The following is an 11,046-nucleotide window of genomic DNA, read 5'->3' on the forward strand; positions in this document are numbered from 1 at the left end:
TTGTTGCAGCGTTCCATGTGAATGAAGTCTAACTGAATCACTTCAAAGGGGCAGGAAGGAGGAGCGAAATGACCAGCTGGAGTTGGAATTCCCTTGCCAGGATTATGCATCAAGCACACCATACAATTTTTCACCACTCTCTCTGCACACTTACTGATTCCCTCATTCTTCCAGACCGGAGCCAACATCTTACATATCCCTTTAGAACTTATATGCGCTACTCCATGCGCCATCGTCACTACTGAAAGCACATATGCATCAGGCAACATCCAACGCTGCTGTTCTGTCAAATCAATCCAACATCCATTCGAGTCCAACTTGCCCGTACTTTCTCTCCATACACGTTTCTCTTCCTCAGTCGCTTCTTTCTGAATCTCTTTCACACTTTCCATAGTGTCCTCACACATTCCAGACTCAGCAATCCATCTTGCAGACGTAGCAACGTACATTCTACTCATCGTGTCTCTAGCTGTCTGTTTAGCAGTTTCATCAGCAAAGGCATTCCCACGACCAACATCATCCGTGATTGCTTTATGAGCACTGCACTTCACAATCGCAACTTCAGTCGGCAAGGTTAGAGATTCCAACAAGTCGTTAACTAGCTGACCATGTTGGATCTTAGTCCCATGGGACGTAATGAAACCTCTTTCTCTCCACAACCGGCCAAAACTATGGGCCACGCCAAATGCGTACTGACTATCTGTAAACACATTCACTCTCTTTCCCTTAGCTAAAACACACGCTCTCGTTAGAGCTATTAATTCTGCAGCTTGGGCAGAATTCTGACTCACTCTTGCAGTCTCCACAATCGTCTTCAAAGTCGTTACCGCGTAGGCAGCAGTCACATCACCATTCTCCAATTTAAAACATGACCCGTCCACATATAGCGTACCATCTGGGTCGGACAGGGGAGTATCTTTCAAATCGATACGTCCTTTTGTCTCTTCCTCCGTTTTGAAATAACAGTCATGTGGCTCAGAATCACTCGACTCTTGATCAGTCGGCAACAATGTTGCTGGATTCAATACATTGCATCTTTTGATCTGAATATGACTCGCTAATAATGTCAGCTCGTAACCAGATAATCTCGCACTAGTAAGGTGTTGTGTCTTCGTTCGGTTCATGAGTGTATCCACTGCATGAGGAACCATGACCACTAGCATATTGTTCATCACAAAACCAGCAGATTGTCGAATGGAAGCTGCAGCTGCCGCTGTAGCCCTCAAACAACTAGGTAACGCTCTGGCTACCGGATCTAATGTTGATGAAAAATACGCACAAGGGCGTTGCTTATCACCAAATTTCTGTGTCAGAACACTCAACGCGCAACCTTCTCTTTCGTGAACGTAGAGCGTGAATGGCTTGCTGTAATCAGGTGTACCTAATACAGGAGCTGAACACAATGCTTTTCGTAATTCAGTAAAACTCTCTTGACATTCATCAGACCATGGCACCGGACTCGGAACATTTTTCCCAGTCAAAGCTACCAATGGTTTTGCTAAAAGAGAAAAATGTGGGATCCACTGCCTACAGTAAGAGGTAATACCTAGGAAGGCACGTACCTCTCTCTGTGTGCGTGGAACACTCATCTGCGTAATGGCTTTTATTCTTTCTGGGGTCAACTTCCTTCCCTCCTTTGACAAGAGATGACCTAGGTAGGTCACTTCTTGGCAGCAGTATTGCATCTTGGAAGGAGACACCTTATGATTCAAATTAGACAAATGATGCAATAGGGAAATTGTAGCTGCTTTGCAAGTTTCCTTGTCATCGGCAGCCACTAAAAGATCGTCTACGTACTGTACTAGGGCAGAACCTGGAGGAAGGACAAAGGAATCTAGCTGACTTTTTAAAGCTTGACTATAAATGGATGGACTTTCACAATAGCCTTGTGGAGCGCGTTTAAATCTGAAACTTCGACCTCCTAAACAGAAGCCGAAAATATCCCTACTTTCTTCGGCTATCGGAATGCTAAAGAAGGCATTCTTTAGGTCAATAACTGAGAACCATGTAGCTGTAGCAGGAATCAATGTTAACAAGGCAGTAATGTCTGGTACTACAGGAAACTGCGGAATTACAATCTTATTAACTTCTCTAAGGTCTATGACAAACCTATAAACTGGAGGTTTTGTAGGGTCAGTTCGCTTCAGAATCGGTAATACAGGACTGTTACAGACATTTCCTCTAGTTTCTTCAACTACACCCTTCTTAATCAAGTCTTGCACAATCAATAAAAGTGCACGCTCACCTTCACTCGATATTTTATACTGGGGAATTCTTGGAAATTTCACATTTGCTTTCAAAGTTACTACATACGGTGGAATTTCTAGGAGACCTACATCATTAGGACCAGTCGCCCAAAGAGAATCAGGGAGTGAACGTAGCTCCGGCGGGAGTGCGTCCATTGACAAGTACATCGGAGAGGTGATATTTTTACCCAATGTAAGCTGTACTCCTTCCGGAGAACAGTACAATGTCGCATATAGTCGTTTTAACAAATCTAAACCAAGCAGATTTTCATTACAACCTGTCGTCAAAATCAGGGGTGCTTTCAATTGGCACGGTCCAACAGAAATAGACAAAGGACCAGATATCGGGTTGTACACAGGGGCGCCTGAAAAACCTACGGAAACATTTGTTGAGCCAGACAAAGGTGCGCCAGGGAGTTTCGCATGCATGATAGAACTTTTTGCGGCACCAGTATCCAACAGAAACGGTTCGACTACACCTGATGTTGCTACTGCGACATAAGGCCCACTCTGATCCACTGGAACTGATACTACTCCCTCTCTCTGTCCATGGCTGTCCTAGTACCCATTTTGTTGAAAACCCTCTTCTACTTCACAATAATCTTCAACAAGATATTGCTGAGATCTATTTTGCTGAACAGATTGTCCATTTCTCTGATCAAAGTGATTGGAGGGACGATCATTCGTTTGTGGAGGCATAGCACCTCGTCCTCGTCCTCTAGAATTCTGCACAAAACCACCACGACCTCTCTGAGCTGCTGCTGCATTATTTTGCGCTAAGATCGGACATTCATTTTTATAGTGACCCTCTTTCTTGCAGTACGCGCACTGATTCCATAGATATTGAGGTCTTGATGTACTATAATCTGTCCTTTGGTATGAGTTTTGCTGCGTATTAGTCTGATTCGCGCGAGGCGGATACGCCTGCTGCAAAAGAACTTTAGTTTTTAAATCTTTCGTTTTCTTTTCTGATTTTTCCTTTTCCTCTTTATCTCTATTTTCGTAGTACTGCGCAGTCGCAAGTATTTGCGCTGTCGTAGATACAGCCCACGCACTTTCTGAGTCTTTTAATTTATTGCATAATTCAGGTAACAAATTATGCACAAATGTATCTACAAACAGTCTTTGCCCTCCTTCTGTACTCATGTCCTGACCACTATGATCCACAAAAGTCTCTTCGAACCTCGTGAAGAAGTCCGAGACACTTTCGTCTTTCTTTTGCCTACATGCTGACAACTTGTCCCAATTAACACGCAATGCTGGCATCAGAGTCTTCATTAGATCAATTATTCTACCTGGCAGATTAGCGATCAAAGGTTCAGGTTTCGCACCACCTATTTGTTGATTATCTGCTGCAGTGATAGCTGCCCAATCACCACCTAAAGCAGCCTGATGATCCTCTCTACGAATTTTAGCCCACACTGGTTGCGGAACTACATTACCAAACAACATATCAATGTCGGCTAAGTTCATTATACAAGCCTCAACTGTCTGTGTTAATTCCTTGTAATATCCGGCTGGATTCTTACGCGGATCTGGCAAGGCCTGTTTCACTGCTAACACTTCTGCTCGCTTCCATGGAATGTGTATCCACACTCGTTGGAACTGTGCTGGAGCAGCTACAACACCATTCGGTGCGTCAGCTTGCACAGCTTCGCGCCAAATTGGAGGAACCTCCCTCATAGGATATTGGCGACTTAGCTTCATTTTACCTTTCTCTAAATCTTTCGGTGAACGAAGAGATGGATCATTCCTAAAACTTAAAATGAGTTCTATCGCTTGCTTTATATTCTCACCCACTATCATTCCAGCAGCAAACTCCTTTTGAACCCTAATTAAATCTTCCAAATCTGATTCGACATCGTCTTCTTCTATCTCTTCACGTAACAACGAGCACATCTCATCAAAGACGTATCGTTGCGTTGGTTCTCCCCACTGCATAAATGTGTCTAGCACATCTCTTGTACTATATCTTCTACCCTTCGAAATCCATCTGAGAGCCGTGGAATCTAAAACTCCCCGTTCCTCAGTACTTGGAAGCTGACTCCGTCTCTGAACAGAGTCAGGAGTAGGAGTCTTAATCAAAGTTTTATATATAGGAGACAGCATATTAGTAACCGAATCAGTGATTCTTCGACGAACAGAAAGTGGAGTTAGTACACTCGCAGACATAGAGAATGCAGTGGAGGTAGGAATAGATGAGGAAGCAGTAGGAGTATCGAGGAAAATAGTTTCTGGAGCAGTAGGTACAGAGGTAGGTATAGGGGTTGGCAGTGTAGGAAGAGGAGGAGCTGTAGGAACATTTACATTCACCACAGGAAGTACAGGAACTTGATTCTGAGGGATAGGAGCAGGAGCACCAGGTTGTCCAGCAACCGGCAATTGAACATTCGGGACGAGTGGAGTCGTAGCACCTTGTGCATACGGTGGAGGTGACCGTAACAGATAAGATAGCAGAGGATCGTTTTCGGAGTCCTCCAGTATCTTAGCCATTTTCGATGGCAAGGCAGGATAGCACTTGTCAATCGCTAAGTTATGCTCTCTAATGGCTACATCTATGGCCTTCTCACACTCGTTAGCCTGCAACTGTTTAGTCGCTTGTTCTAGAGTTAACTCTTCTTGTTCTTTCTGCTCTTTCTTCAACCTTCTCATTTCTCTCTGTTTGGATTCTTTCCGCCAATAACGGAAGGAATCAAACATTGCCGGCCGGGCTTTCTTTTTGAACAATTTCTCTTCTAAATTGTCGAGAATCTTTTGTTCAAAACTACCATGCATTGGCCAACTAAGGACACCATCCTTCTTACAATAGCGGACCCATATCTCATTATAAGTTATAGGACCCACGCCATACTTACAATATAAATCATATAGGGGAGTCCCAATCGGAGGAACCAGACAAGAGTCCTCCAATCGTGAGTCACTGTTGCAACCAAAACAAGACAACATTTTCCGACTTACCATTTTCAGTCCGGAACACAAAACAAACAAAACACGGAACAAATATGTGCACTCGAACCAAGAACTTAGGCCTACCAAAACGAACTGATGTATCGATACCCAAAACTAAACCAAATAGATTATCGTAACTAGAACAACCAGTGATAATCTGACAAAACCAAACCAAACCAAGAACCGATCAAGGATTTTTAACAATCCTCACAAAAGTAACCAGCTAGCTATCACTAAATACTTAACTGAGTCACTGAAGACGTCACCAAGGAGAAACCCGTCACGTTTCGCCGTACTAAGGACTGCACCACTTCGGGTCCAAGACAGGGCGACGGTCAAGGCAACGGCCCACTGCAGCCGTCCTGAACGGGAAACCCTCGCGGAAGAGAACTTCGGGCCACTTTTGCGATATGCCGGGATCGATGAAGTGGGGCGCCTCCCTCAGGAATCTTCACACGAAGCTTCTCGAACTCTTCAGGCTTTTGGACCGGTACCGAATGACGTCGCCCCACGTTGGGCGCCAATTGGAGTTCTGGACTTTTTGGTTCCGTCCAGAGGTGTCAGGGTACAACACCCGAAGACCCCGGAGTTCCACCTGCCTTGGTGCACAAATGAACAGAAACACGGGCTTCTCGATGGTGGCGTCAAAGACCAAAGGTTTATTACTGCAGGGACACAGAAGTCACAGAATCTACACACGGGCAGAGACTAGGAGCCTGTTCGATTTGTACAAAGAGGGCTGCTCCTTATATACGGTTTTTTATGCTAGGGGCAAATTCTTTACATGTAATACATTCCCAAAACCTTTGTGTCTAAAACAATAAATATTTGGTGTTACACAGGAACCGTCGATAATATCTGAGGCCAAACATTGCGAAAAGAGGGGTTCCCACTAGTTTGTCACAATTCCCTGTCAATATTGCATTCAGGACCCGGACCGCCTCATCGTAAAGTTCGTTACCTCCCCCTAATAAAGATTCAGAAAGAAAGAAACAGAGCCAGGTGTGGAAGATAGAAAAGCGGGATAAGGGATGTTTGTGGGTTGTAAATGGGCAAGGCTACCGGCTTCGGCCGCCTAATCATGATCAGGTACAATGGACACGAAGACCAGTTTGGCAGGACTGGCCTCGGGCAGAGGAGGCAGCCTTTGTCGAATCATGCAGCTACAGCGTGATCTGGTTTAAGGTGCACGTGTCATGTAAGAGGTGAATCTCCGGCTACGGCTACGTGTCCTTAATCAAAGTGGAGTGAATGAAGTGATCAGAGGCTATTGCATATGTGAGGACAAGGAAACACAAAATGGCGGCCATGATCTAAGATGGATGCCGTGGGTATATCAGAAATATGTCAATGGAAGGAGTGCTCTTGCTCGTAGCGTAGCGAAAACACTAGGATATACTAAATGGATCATTTGCGGTTCACTGATACCAATATTATGTATTTCCGACAAACTTGAAAACACGGGTTCAAGTCGTCACGGAACCGTCACGGAACCTCACAGGGTCAGAGCTGATTTGCATATTGCCATTGTCTAACCCAGGGTGGTGTGGAGTGCAAAAAAACGATGGATTTGGGCCCAGATCTTTGGACTGGGTTGAATGTGTGACATTGATCCACATTCGGTCCATCACTTGTTGTTTTTGCAATTGCCGCCATAAGTGCGCTGGGGATGCCCAGACGTGGGTCCCAGGCACTCCACACCACTTGGAGTCAAGCTAGCCGGGCTGATGAGAAGTGTTACCTCGAAACCGGTCCGGTCCTCGGATGCTTGATTCCGTTCTGGGAAGGACATGGCTTTTGTAGTTCGGACTGGACTGTTCCCATGAGGCACAGGGTCAGAGCTGATTTGCATATTGCCATTGTCTAACCCAGGGTGGTGTGGAGTGCAAAAAAACGATGGATTTGGGCCCAGATCTTTGGACTGGGTTGAATGTGTGACATTGATCCACGTTCGGTCCATCACTTGTTGTTTTTGCAATTGCCTCCATAGGTGCGCTGGGGATGCCCAGAGGTGGGTCCCAGGCACTCCACACCACTTGGAGTCAAGCTAGCCGGGCTGATGAGAGGTGTTACCTCGAAACCGGTCCTGTCCTCGGATGCTTGATTCCGTTCTGGGAAGGACATGGCTTTTGTAGTTCGGACTGGACTGTTCCCATGTGGCACAGGGTCAGAGCTGATTTGCATATTGCCATTGTCTAACCCAGGGTGGTGTGGAGTGCAAAAAAACGATGGATTTGGGCCCAGATCTTTGGACTGGGTTGAATGTGTGACATTGATCCACATTCGGTCCATCACTTGTTGTTTTTTTTGCAATTGCCGCCATAAGTGCGCTGGGGATGCCCAGACGTGGGTCCCAGGCACTCCACACCACTTGGAGTCAAGCTAGCCGGGCTGATGAGAGGTGTTACCTCGGAACCGGTCCGGTCCTCGGATGCTTGATTCCGTTCTGGGAAGGACATGGCTTTGTAGTTCGGACTGGACTGTTCCCATGGGGCACAGGGTCAGAGCTGATTTGCATATTGCCATTGTCTAACCCAGGGTGGTGTGGAGTGCAAAAAAACGATGGATTTGGGCCCAGATCTTTGGACTGGGTTGAATGTGTGACATTGATCCACATTCGGTCCATCACTTGTTGTTTTTGCAATTGCCGCCATAAGTGCGCTGGGGATGCCAGACGTGGGTCCCAGGCACTCCACACCACTTGGAGTCAAGCTAGCCGGGCTGATGAGAGGTGTTACCTCGAAACCGGTCCGGTCCTCGGATGCTTGATTCCGTTCTGGGAAGGACATGGCTTTTGTAGTTCGGACTGGACTGTTCCCATGGGGCACAGGGTCAGAGCTGATTTGCATATTGCCATTGTCTAACCCAGGGTGGATTGGAATGCAAAAAAACGATGGATTTGGGCCCAGATCTTTGGACTGGGTTGAATGTGTGACATTGATCCACATTCGGTCCATCACTTGTTGTTTTTGCAATTGCCGCCATAAGTGCGCTGGGGATGCCCAGACGTGGGTCCCAGGCACTCCACACCACTTGGAGTCAAGCTAGCCGGGCTGATGAGAGGTGTTACCTCGAAACCGGTCCGGTCCTCGGATGCTTGATTCCGTTCTGGGAAGGACATGGCTTTTGTAGTTCGGACTGGACTGTTCCCATGGGGCACAGGGTCAGAGCTGATTTGCATATTGCCATTGTCTAACCCAGGGTGGTGTGGAGTGCAAAAAAACGATGGATTTGGGCCCAGATCTTTGGACTGGGTTGAATGTGTGACATTGATCCACATTCGGTCCATCACTTGTTGTTTTTGCAATTGCCGCCATAAGTGCGCTGGGGATGCCCAGACGTGGGTCCCAGGCACTCCACACCACTTGGAGTCAAGCTAGCCGGGCTGATGAGAAGTGTTACCTCGAAACCGGTCCGGTCCTCGGATGCTTGATTCCGTTCTGGGAAGGACATGGCTTTTGTAGTTCGGACTGGACTGTTCCCATGGGGCACAGGGTCAGAGCTGATTTGCATTTTGCCATTGTCTAACCCAGGGTGGTGTGGAGTGCAAAAAAACGATGGATTTGGGCCCAGATCTTTGGACTGGGTTGAATGTGTGACATTGATCCACATTCGGTCCATCACTTGTTGTTTTTGCAATTGCCTCCATAAGTGCGCTGGGGATGCCCAGAGGTGGGTCCCAGGCACTCCACACCACTTGGAGTCAAGCTAGCCGGGCTGATGAGAGGTGTTACCTCGAAACCGGTCCTGTCCTCGGATGCTTGATTCTGTTCTGGGAAGGACATGGCTTTTGTAGTTCGGACTGGACTGTTCCCATGTGGCACAGGGTCAGAGCTGATTTGCATATTGCCATTGTCTAACCCAGGGTGGTGTGGAGTGCAAAAAAACGATGGATTTGGGCCCAGATCTTTGGACTGGGTTGAATGTGTGACATTGATCCACATTCGGTCCATCACTTGTTGTTTTTGCAATTGCCGCCATAAGTGCGCTGGGGATGCCCAGACATGGGTCCCAGGCACTCCACACCACTTGGAGTCAAGCTAGCCGGGCTGATGAGAGGTGTTACCTCGAAACCGGTCCGGTCCTCGGATGCTTGATTCCGTTCTGGGAAGGACATGGCTTTTGTAGTTCGGACTGGACTGTTCCCATGGGGCACAGGGTCAGAGCTAATTTGCATATTGCCATTGTCTAACCCAGGGTGGTGTGGAGTGCAAAAAAACGATGGATTTGGGCCCAGATCTGTGGACTGGGTTGAATGTGTGACATTGATCCACATTCGGTCCATCACTTGTTGTTTTGGCAATTGCCGCCATAAGTGCGCTGGGGATGCCCAGACGTGGGTCCCAGGCACTCCACACCACTTGGAGTCAAGCTAGCCGGGCTGATGAGAGGTGTTACCTCGAAACCCGTCCGGTCCTCGGATGCTTGATTCCGTTCTGGGAAGGACATGGCTTTTGTGGTTCGGACTGGACTGTTCCCATGGGGCACAGGGTCAGAGCTGATTTGCATATTGCCATTGTCTAACCCAGGGTGGTGTGGAGTGCAAAAAAACGATGGATTTGGGCCCAGATCTTTGGACTGGATTGAATGTGTGACATTTATCCACATTCGGTCCATCACTGGTTGTTTTTGCAATTGCCGCCATAAGTGCGCTGGGGATGCCCAGACGTGGGTCCCAGGCACTCCACACCACTTGGAGTCAAGCTAGCCGGGCTGATGAGAGGTGTTACCTCGAAACCGGTCCGGTCCTCGGATGCTTGATTCCGTTCTGGGAAGGACATGGCTTTTGTAGTTCGGACTGGACTGTTCCCATGGGGCACAGGGTCAGAGCTGATTTGCATATTGCCATTGTCTAACCCAGGGTGGTGTGGAGTGCAAAAAAACGATGGATTTGGGCCCAGATCTTTGGACTGGGTTGAATGTGTGACATTGATCCACATTCGGTCCATCACTTGTTGTTTTTGCAATTGCCGCCATAAGTGCGCTGGGGATGCCCAGACGTGGGTCCCAGGCACAACACACCACTTGGAGTCAAGCTAGCCGGGCTGATGAGAGGTGTTACCTCGAAACCGGTCCGGTCCTCGGATGCTTGATTCCGTTCTGGGAAGGACATGGCTTTTGTAGTTTGGACTGGACTGTTCTCATGGGGCACAGGGTCAGAGCTGATTTGCATATTGCCATTGTCTAACCTAGGGTGGCGTGGAGTGCAAAAAAACGATGGATTTGGGCCCAGATCTTTGGACTGGGTTGAATGTGTGACATTGATCCACATTCGGTCCATCACTTGTTGTTTTTGCAATTGCCGCCATAAGTGCGCTGGGGATGCCCAGACGTGGGTCCCAGGCACTCCACACCACTTGGAGTCAAGCTAGCCGGGCTGATGAGAGGTGTTACCTCGAAACCGGTCCGGTCCTCGGATGCTTGATTCCTTTCTGGGAAGGACATGGCTTTTGTAGTTCGGACTGGACTGTTCCCATGGGGCACAGGGTCAGAGCTGATTTGCATATTGCCATTGTCTAACCCAGGGTGGTGTGGAGTGCAAAAAAACGATGGATTTGGGCCCAGATCTGTGGACTGGGTTGAATGTGTGACATTGATCCACATTCGGTCCATCACTTGTAGTTTTTGCAATTGCCGCCATAAGTGCGCTGGGGATGCCCAGACGTGGGTCCCAGGCACTCCACACCACTTGGAGTCAAGCTAGCCGGGCTGAAGAGAGGTGTTACCTCGAAACCGGTCCGGTCCTCGGATGCTTGATTCCGTTCTGGGAAGGACATGGCTTTTGTAGTTCGGACTGGACTGTTCCCATGGGGCACAGGGTCAGAGCTGATTTGCATATTGCCATTGTCTA

This window comes from Lissotriton vulgaris, chromosome 1_1 (genome assembly GCF_964263255.1).
Source record: "Lissotriton vulgaris chromosome 1_1, aLisVul1.2, whole genome shotgun sequence".
Classification (NCBI taxonomy): domain Eukaryota; kingdom Metazoa; phylum Chordata; class Amphibia; order Caudata; family Salamandridae; genus Lissotriton; species Lissotriton vulgaris.